At 38.0% G+C, this 9,811-nt stretch overlaps 1 pseudogene; it reads right to left on the bottom strand.

Annotated features, from left to right (window-relative positions):
• Window positions 1-7,881: 7,881 nt before the first annotated feature.
• Window positions 7,882-7,999, bottom strand: LOC132772399 (U2 spliceosomal RNA; annotated as a pseudogene).
• Between the last annotated feature and the right edge of the window lie 1,812 nt (window positions 8,000-9,811).

The raw sequence follows: 9,811 nt of genomic DNA, 5'->3' as shown, positions 1-9,811 counted from the left end.
TTGGGGCATTGTGTGCAGTGGTTCCAATATTTCTTGGCTGAATATTCCCAGAAGATTTTACTGGAGGACTGTTGTTCAGCTCTTTGGGCCTTAGCCTTTAGTGTTCCACAGGATTCCTGTGCCTTACAACATTAACATGAAACCACTTTGAGATGTCATCTAGAGTTATGGGGTTGGGTGTCATCAGCATGCTGATGATACCCAGCTCTATCTTTCCTTTACATGTTATGCCAAGGAGGCTGTAGCAGTACTGAGTCATTGTCTAGAAGATGCAAGAAAAGATGGGATGTGATTGAATTGACTGAGGCTTAATTCAGGCAAGATGGAAGTGCTGCTGGTCAGAAGGAAACCAACCTAGGATTGGGATCAGATCAGGTTATTCTCTCTGTGAAAGATCAGGTATGTAGCTTGGAGTGGTGGTGTCATGGAACTAGGGAATGCCTGGGTATTTTGATGTTTGACCATCCTTGTGTGAGGCTTCTCTCCTGTCCCCACATGGGGACCTGGAGCTGACAGAGGCAGCTCATCCGCACTCTCCCTGGATTCAAACCTCTGACCTGTTGGTCTTCAGTATTGCCAGAAAATGGGTTTAACCCATTGTGCCACCAGGGGTTCCTAAACAACTTGGAGTCGGGATATCTGGAAGATTGCCTCCTCCCATATGTTGTTAGTATATGCCTAGATTAGAAGTTGTTTTGACCTATGGCAATCCTAGAATTCACTTATAATAGGGCTTTCTTGCCAAGATTGGTTTAGACAGGCCCTGCCTTTGCCCTCCTGAGGTTGATGGTGTGACTTACGCAAGGCCATCCAGTGGTTTCCAGTCATAGTTCAACATTTAAACCACCATAGCTTGCTGGCTCTCTCTCTCTCCCTATGAGCATGACAGAATTCTGAGATCATCAGTGGAGACCCTGATGTGTGTCCCAGCACCTTGAGAAACAAGTTTGTTATAGACATATAACACAGGTGTTGTGTTTGAAAAGTTTTGTTTAACTTTTTTAAAAACTGAATTCTAGGATTGTTTTTAGACTGCTCTTGGGAATTTTGAAATAGCATTTTACTATGCTTTTTTCATGTTTTTCTCTTTCTGTTGTTTTAATATTTATTGTTTATTCCCTTAGAGTTCCAATTAGTAGATGATTCAGAAATGCTTTGAATGAATGTGAGTTAATGATAGAAAATCTGGGAAGCAAAACGTGGTACTAGATAAAAATTATATCTGATCTAGAAGGCCTTTTCTCATGCCATTATGTTCTTTGTACATTTGAAGACTATAAATACAGACTTTAGAAGGAGTTATCTGTTGATGTCAGCTCACAGATTGTGGGTGGAGCAGAGTAAAAAAGAAATTTAAAGCACAGTTAGCCCTTTTGTACCATGTACTATCAAGCTGTGAAAATATTTCCAGTACACTCCTGTGGTTTGCAGAATTTCTCTCTTTAAGAAGAATGTTACTATGGAAAGCACCAAGAACAGAGCTACAAAATAGTGATGTATGAAAATGCAAATCTGATATTTGGAATACAGATGAAGTTCAGTACACCAGAAAATAAGGTAGCAGTGTTTTAACCCTTGTTTACAGCTACCAATATATAATGTTTACTCATAAGTTATTTTAAAGAAAGCATTTCTGAGAGCTGTGTCAAATCAGTTGAAATTTGCTCCACAGTAAAATGCACTTCTGTGAACTCACTCAAATTTGAAATGGTTTTCAGCTCAAAAGTAGCATACTGCAGTAAGCCTACAGTATAAGAAGCATAGTAATCAGAAATGGTTCTGCTTATAGCCCACAGTGTTATATTCCTGGAAGCATTTCAAGAAGAGAACACATATCCTGAAAATACTTTAAAACACTGTAGCAGTAACTGTGCCAAATATATTTTTGCAAGCTCTTTAATATCACTAGTTTGCCTTGAGAAAATATATGATCTCAGTTTGATTCATGGTCTATTTCAGAAATACCAAGAAATACACGGTGTGGATTTTTTACTTGGAAAACTTTGTTCCCTTGTGTAGTGAATTCTGTGGTTTATGCTTGACAGATAGGGCTATGGAGAATGAAGTAGGAGATTTCTGCATACTCAAGAAGAGCCTGAGGTTTTAACAAGTTATTGATAAGAGAGAAAATCTTAGAAGCCAAACCCCACACCACCCCTAAACAGTTTAATGAAGACTAAGCATGCCTAAATATGTCTTAAATATTCCAAATATCTTAAATATGTACAATAATTTAATAAAAATGATTAACCACTATATACTGGCTAACCAGTTTGGGGGAGGAGAGTCACAGAGTAGACTGTCCTGATTAAGCCCCTTACCACTTCATATTGGAAGACATGACTCCCAAGACAATCTCCCAAAATATTGGGGGGGGGGGACTCCAATGTAAAAGTTTGCTGCAGATCATACTGGCATTTAAAAATCCATATTATTAAAGAAGTGTTTGGAAAGTGTTATCTGCACCCCATAAAGTGACAACTCAAATGATCTCATGGGGTTATTGTACTAATGGGCTGAAATAGCATGAACATCTTGGCCTAACAGCTATAGCAATCTCCTCTATGAACTAAATAGAACAAGTCCAGCACCTTATATGGACTAAAATAGAACAAATCTGAGGACTTGATAGAATAAATATTTTACAACAAAAAGCCAGAGTGATATATTGATCTAATGTGCTATTATTTTGTTTATTTTATTTTCTATGTATTTTTATTGTATTTATCCATGTTGAAAGCTGCCTCAAGTCCCTTCGGGGAGATGGGGCAGGGTAGAAATAAAGTTTATTATATTATTATTATGATTCTAATAAAATATCTTGAGATGTCTATTAATCCAATTTGGGTAGGGAAATATGAGAGGTGAAAATATTTCTTACCATCATGGGAATGCTTCATCAAGAAATTATTGGTCAACCAGAATTGGTCCAGTCAGATCACAATGTCTTGAAAGCAATCTTCCCCAAGAAAAAGAATGCTTTTGCAGCCCCAATAGTATGAAATAGACATTGTCTGCACTAAAGAGAAAGGAATGTGTCTTAGGACAACAAATATTTTTCTAGATGAAAAGTTAATCTACAGGATTACAGACATTAAACCCAATAGCACATACTCGCAACATTATATCTAAGACTATACCATGTTCAGGTGGTTGTACTTATTATCCAAATAAATCCAAAGAAACAAAGCTAGAGTCTGACTTCTGATGTAACAGCTAAACTCAAAAGCATATATCAACAGATAAGGGGATATTGTGTGTCAGTTCTACAGTCTAGCAACCAGAGTTAACCTATACTGACACATGAGATTTGGCCTTCCCTGATTGAAAGTTGCAACTGGGATTCTTGACCTTCATGCCACTCATACCTCCTGAAACAGATCATTACTCCAAAAATCTATCCTGGATTTCTTCACTTACATTGTAAGAGCTCCTACTGTTGGAACAAAAGTGAAATCAGATTGTTATCATCATGGCATTCCTGAACAGACTGTCTCCAACCATGTTGTCATTTGCAAGTCATGTTGTGCAGAAATTGGCCAAAGCATGAAGCATGCTCCTAAAACAATCAAGTCCCACAGTTCTAGGTCCAAGTTCTTAAACATATGTTGAAGAAGGCATTCTGAGATGGTACAGAATAATATTTGGCTTTTCTGAAATTCATAAGCATTGCAGTTACTGGGCCTTTTTATGCTTCAGTCCAAATGATAATGATGCAATATTAACATGGTGAACTGCCACCGATTTCTACAGCTTTGGTGCTACACTATATAAAGACATGAATGCATGATTTTACTACCTCCAACAGTGACAGAAATTCTATGAGAAAGGGAACTGCTTCCTTGCTAACACTATACATTTGTGACCAAATTCATAGGCTGAGTCATTCTATCAATTTCTTTAGAAAATTATGAGTGGATAATTCATCTCTGGCTCAGATTATGCTGCATAGATGCAGAATGAGATGCCACCACAGAACTGTTTCTTGATGAAGGCAGAGATTTGGTGTCTGAGAACTGTACACATCAATCTGAACCTCCAGAGGTGCTACTGGACACAAGAAACAATCATTCAAAGCAGCAGTGGACAGGTCATTTACATCCATATCTACATTTAATTATTCTAAGGAGTTGTTGAGTTGTAGTAGGGCACATTTATTTAGAAGACAGACTCAGATTGTAGTAATATTTACAACTAGTTTATGAACATAGGTGATTTTGGTAAATCTGACAGTGAGTGTTGGTCTTGTTTGCATAGCTTATCTGAGTTATTGTATTGTTATTGAGAGCTTGCATTTTTACAAGGTATTGATTGGATCATATTCACTACTCATGCTTGGCTTTGGGGCAAACTAGTTATAACCTCTTTCATCTAGTAAAGATCCTTCTCTAAACCAAGAGAAGCTGATATTAAACATGTGAAAAACAAGTTAGAATGGAAGAACAACATGGGGGGGTGGTATTTTGTTGCTGGAAATGAAAAAGAGTCATTCACTTTACCCATATATCCCATTTACTTTAAAAAATGCTTTATATATGTTTGTAACAAGTCCAGATTAAACAATCAAATTAATTAAATCACAATTAAATGGCTAAAAATAGAATAAACACAAAAAGGACCAATTTGGCTTCATAGATGTGCAAATATCACACTTTTGAGTAACTACCATTATTAGTGATATTTCTACTCGGATTCTATTCCTACAAAGAAAAGGGGAGAAATGAAGTTGCATTAGACATCCACTACAGAGTTATCTAACTACAGTAAGTGCAATGGTATTTGATCTCTTTTTTTCTGCATTGTTACAAGAAGAATTCCCAATAAGATTTCTAACTCACCATCTAATTTTCTCCCCTGGCTTCATGTATCATTGTAGCCCAGTTCAATGTGTTTGAAATGCCTCCATGACAAATTCTTCAGAAGTGAATCTTTCTTTTCTCTTTGCCACAAGGGAAAGTAAAACAGGGCATTTAGCTCATCAACAGAGTAGAAGTGGTGTCTTTCCTTAAAAGTTCATAAAACAAATCCTGAACTGTATATTTAAGTTCTGTTTTCACCGTGCCCATAGGCAGAGTTAGATATTACTAAAATGATTAAGTTCATGTAGACGTCAAGCATGTTTGAAAACAATTTATTAAAAGTGTGTGTGGTGGTGGATAGTCCTTGAACTCTGGAACCCAGACACTCTAATCCAATTGCTAGAGGCATATGGAAATACATCCAGATATATAGAATATTAATGTTTGTATTTTTATATTAGGCACTTAAAGTTGAAGAGGGCAGATTCATAATACTGGATATGTTGGCTTAAATGTTGTAATTAAAATACCTTTGTCTCTGGTTCCTGGCCTTTTTTTGTTTAACTGTCATAAATACAGAGATCACCTTGAATCCCTTGGTTTTCATTCAAACACCTGCACTGGCATGTTTTCATAAAATTCTCATATCACATTATGCAACCTCCAGCTTGTTTTTATTAAAAGTCTTCTGGAAGATTTTCTTCAGAGCGCCACTGTCTCACATTCTCCTGAGTTAATTAAAATGCTTTATTGAGATGCACAACATGGACCCACTAAACAGTGTCAGGCACTGCATGACCTGGTTCTGCTGTGTTTGGGGTAACTGGTTATTGCTAAACTGTAACCTCCCTGATGCTACATTGTGATTCAGCCAAACTGCTGAGCCATTAATTAGTGCCTGGTTTTCTGAGAGCTTTTTTTAATTCGTGTTTTTAAATGCCAGACCCAGCCACAAGGCTCTTCAGACCCATAATCTACAAAATGAAATTTGTAGCTCAATTTCCATTTGCCTAAATTTCATCTGTAATGAGGACATGTCTTGCTGAAGACATCTGTTTCAGCATGGCATCCTTTCATTTTAATGGCAAATAATAGAGTTCAGCTCCCTAAGATTAGAGGTTATAGGGTAGGCCTTTGAGCTTCCTTGGCGTCGTTGTTGAAAGTACTTCCAGGCAATATAATATATGCAGAAGAGGCCAGCAAATACAGGCTTTGTTCTCCCTTTCCCCCCTTCTTCTCTTTCCTGGAGATCAGCATGATCTTGTCTAAACACTTTGCTCTACAGAATTGTTTAGCTGGGTGTTGATATCTGCTTTTATGGAGTTGACAATAATATTATTTCGTTTCAATGAAACCCTAGATAAATGAAAAGGAATCAGAGCTAATTATATGGTTGAAAATATATGCTGATACTGAAAGGGCTGCAGAAATGTGTCTCTGAGTCTGACTTCATGTAATATTCTCTTAGGCTTTATAAAAAGCAGTGTTTTCCCCATACCCACTAATGTTTTTTCCTTGCTTTGGAATGTAAAAACAATTTCAAAATAGGACTTGTTACTTTATAATGCTTTCACATTCCCAGGCTGTTTGATCAAACAAAGATCTGCCCAAATGTGATGTCCATTGTTGATGTGTTTACAGATGGAAGCATTGGTGTAGTACCTCTATTTCCTGAAGCAATTTTGATCTATGTACTAGGAACTGCATGGCCATTTCCACATCACTCAGTAGTCTACCTCAAACCAAATTTGACTGAGTTAAATCGATAACTTGGGAAAAAAAGATTTGGAATTTGAATCTATCCTTCTCTGTTCACAGAAGTAAATTCCCTGTTTTCAGTGAAATTTACTCCAGTGTAAGTTTCATAGGATTGTTTCCTTGCACCACTTAATCATTATATCAAATTTGTTTGGCACAATAGTTCTTGGATACATGAAGCGTACAGTGTGACTGAGTACAGGTTTCCAATATCAACCTCAAATGTTTCTTATCCTGTTTAAAATCCACAATTATAATTAAAATAATTTATATTAATCCTGAGTCAAAAAATGTGGGAGACTTAAGGGAGAAAAAGTAGAGTTATTCTGTCATTTCATTTAGTCTTTCACAAAAGCAATACATCTAACAAACCACTAAATAGGACTACAAATGCGGTAGGACATGCACAAATGAAGCTGTAGAAAACTATTCACTAGAGATTATAGTGCTATTGAATAAGTCTGTATAAATCAAGTCTATAAAATCAGAGTAGATAGCTCCATCAAAATCAATCTGGCTTATTTGCTAGCTGACTAAGCAGGAAACTTGTAAATGGAGAAAGCAAACTGACGAGGTCCTGTTCAGTCCTGCTGTACTTTGTTACAAAGCTTTAAGAAGTATTCATTGAGATTGTGTGCTTTCTGAATACAAAAAAGCCTGGGTCTTTGGATTGAAATCTATCATTTGGTGCAGTCAAAAATTAAGATTTCTGAATCACAACTATTAGTTACGATAGGGGTAGGATCATTTCTAGTAGTGTGTGTATGTGTGTAGGCTTGTTCCTTTGAGTAAGATATCATTTGACTTGCTATGGCACCGTGGTGGCGCAATGGGTTAAACTTTTGTGCCAGCTGAACTGCTAACTTGAAGGTTGGCAGTTTGAATCCATAAGACAGGGTGAGTTCCTGCCTGTCACTCCAGCTTCCCATGTGGGGATATGAAAGGAGCCTCCTACAGGATGGTAACACATCCAGGTATCCCCTGGGCAACGTATCTGCAGACGCCCAATTCTCTCACACCAGGCCCGTAGCCAGGATTTTGTTTTTTTTGGGGGGGGCTGAGTTTGGTTCAGGGGGGCTGAGTCTGAGTGAAAGAGGGTCTACCCTAGCAAACCTTTTGTATCGTTACCCCAATACCCCCATGCATATGGGATATATTGAGCATGGTGATCAGATCATGATATGAATAAACATAACAGTTTAAATAATGTACCAGTAAGGCCTTCTCGCGGACCACCATCAGAATTTCAGGGGGTCTGAAGCCCCCCAAGCCCCCCCCCCCCCGGCTACATGCCTGTCTCACACCAAAAGTGATTTGCAGTTTCTCAAGTTGCTTCTGGCAAGATTAAAAAAAAAACGACTTTCTATTTTGAAGACAGTGGGGTGTGCAACTGATAAGAACAGATACTACACTTGATCTTAGCCAAAAGGCTGAGAAGCGATGGGGTGTGCAACTGAGAGAGCAATTTTTGCTCCTCACTCCATTTTTGACCATAATTTGGCCAAAAATGACAACCAGAAGCAGCATTACAACTTTTGGGGTTTTCCTGCAACAGTTTTAAGAGGGGTAATATTTTGGAGGGATGGCTGGGGGGAATAAGCAGGGACCTTAAGATGAGAGCCACAGAAGAGGAGTGGAGGGGGAAGGTGAATGAAAAGCTTCAATGTGACTTTGAAAAGTTGAATTAAAGTTGAATTATGTGTAGTCTTTAATGGCTTTCTCTAATTTGTGTTCTTGAAGACTTGTCCCCTGCCCATTCCACCATGAAAAGAAAGGAATGCACATTTCCTAGGTTGCTGTGGAATTTGGTAAGTTACACATTGGTTTGCGACCCTCCTCCCATACTGAGAAACCAGAGACAGGAGGAAAGTGAAGCTAAAATCCCTGATTCAATGTTGGTTCATCTGAGAAATACTGTCATTTTAAATTCTATTATAATAGGTAAAAGTAAGTTACTACAAAATAATATTCTCCTCTAGGAAAACTTTATTCAGAACACTTCTGAGTGAACAATTATACTCTCATCTGTCTCCTTAATATTTTTCACACCATATACCTTTATAGGCCTTAAGTTTTTGATGAAAATACTCTATTTTACTTAATCTTGGATCTCTGTCCACAATGAAAATGGCATATTTTTCTTTCCACCATTTAAACATTTCTTTTATTATTCTTTTACACTTACATTAATATTAGCTTTAGTTAAACTTTAATGTATCTACATTTATGGAAACCAGATGCAGAGAAATCACTATAGAACTGTAAAAAACACAATTTGCCACCAAGTGAGTCAATTTTAGTATATCTCTGTAGTCTCTTATACCAAAGAAGCTATGATCCCTGTATGAGCCCTATAAGATTATTTAAAGTAATACAGCTAATATTTTAACTTCCTTTTGCGAATGCTTTATTCCTATCTGTTTGTAGAATGCTTTTGTATTGTTATCTTTGTCCTACTTCTGTGAACTCATAAATACTCAGTGTTTTCATACTACCTTTCAAATGCCTAACCTTCTATAATAGCAAAAGCTCAAAAATATTACTCTTGAATAGTCTACACAAAACTATCTATCTATGTATATAATAAAAGTCAAAGTTTGTATGCGGAGGACAAAAGTGTGGCGGTGTGGCGGTGTATGTGCCAGCATTCTGATTGGCCAGCCTGAAAGTTCCAAGATCCTGATTGGCTGCCGCTGTGGTGCTATTTGCATATGGTCTCTGATTGGCCAGCTTTACAGGAGCCCCTGGTGGAGAAAAGGGTTCATGACAGAAACAGAGACATGAGAGAAGGAAATTTGCATATGGTCTCTGATTGGCCAGCCTCAATTCCAAGATTCCGAGATGACAAAGAGAGGAAAGGAAAAGGCCAGGGGCTGGGTCAGAAAATTACCAATCCAGACCAAACTTGGCACACAGAGCCCCCATGACCCACTCGACATCCTACTGCAGTTTGGAGGAGGATGAACCATGGATGTTGGGACTTGCAGTACCATCACTCGCATTCTGAGACTGCTGTTAACCTCATCCAATGACTGATCAGGACCAAACTTGGCACATAGACCTCTCATGACCCACCTTATGCGGAGGACCCTAACCTTATGTCCTGGTGTGGTTTGGCCAGGGATGGACCATGGATTATGGGACTTGCAGTACCTTTGCTCAATTCCTGAGATGACTGCAACCCTCATCCAATTACCGATAAAGACCAAACTCTACATCGTGGTGCAGTTTGTAGGAGGATACACCATGGACGA

This window comes from Anolis sagrei, chromosome 3, assembly GCF_037176765.1.
Source record: "Anolis sagrei isolate rAnoSag1 chromosome 3, rAnoSag1.mat, whole genome shotgun sequence".
Taxonomy (NCBI): Eukaryota; Metazoa; Chordata; class Lepidosauria; order Squamata; family Dactyloidae; genus Anolis; species Anolis sagrei.
Note: the sequence above shows the minus strand (reverse complement) of the source record. Positions and strands in the feature narration are given on the sequence as shown.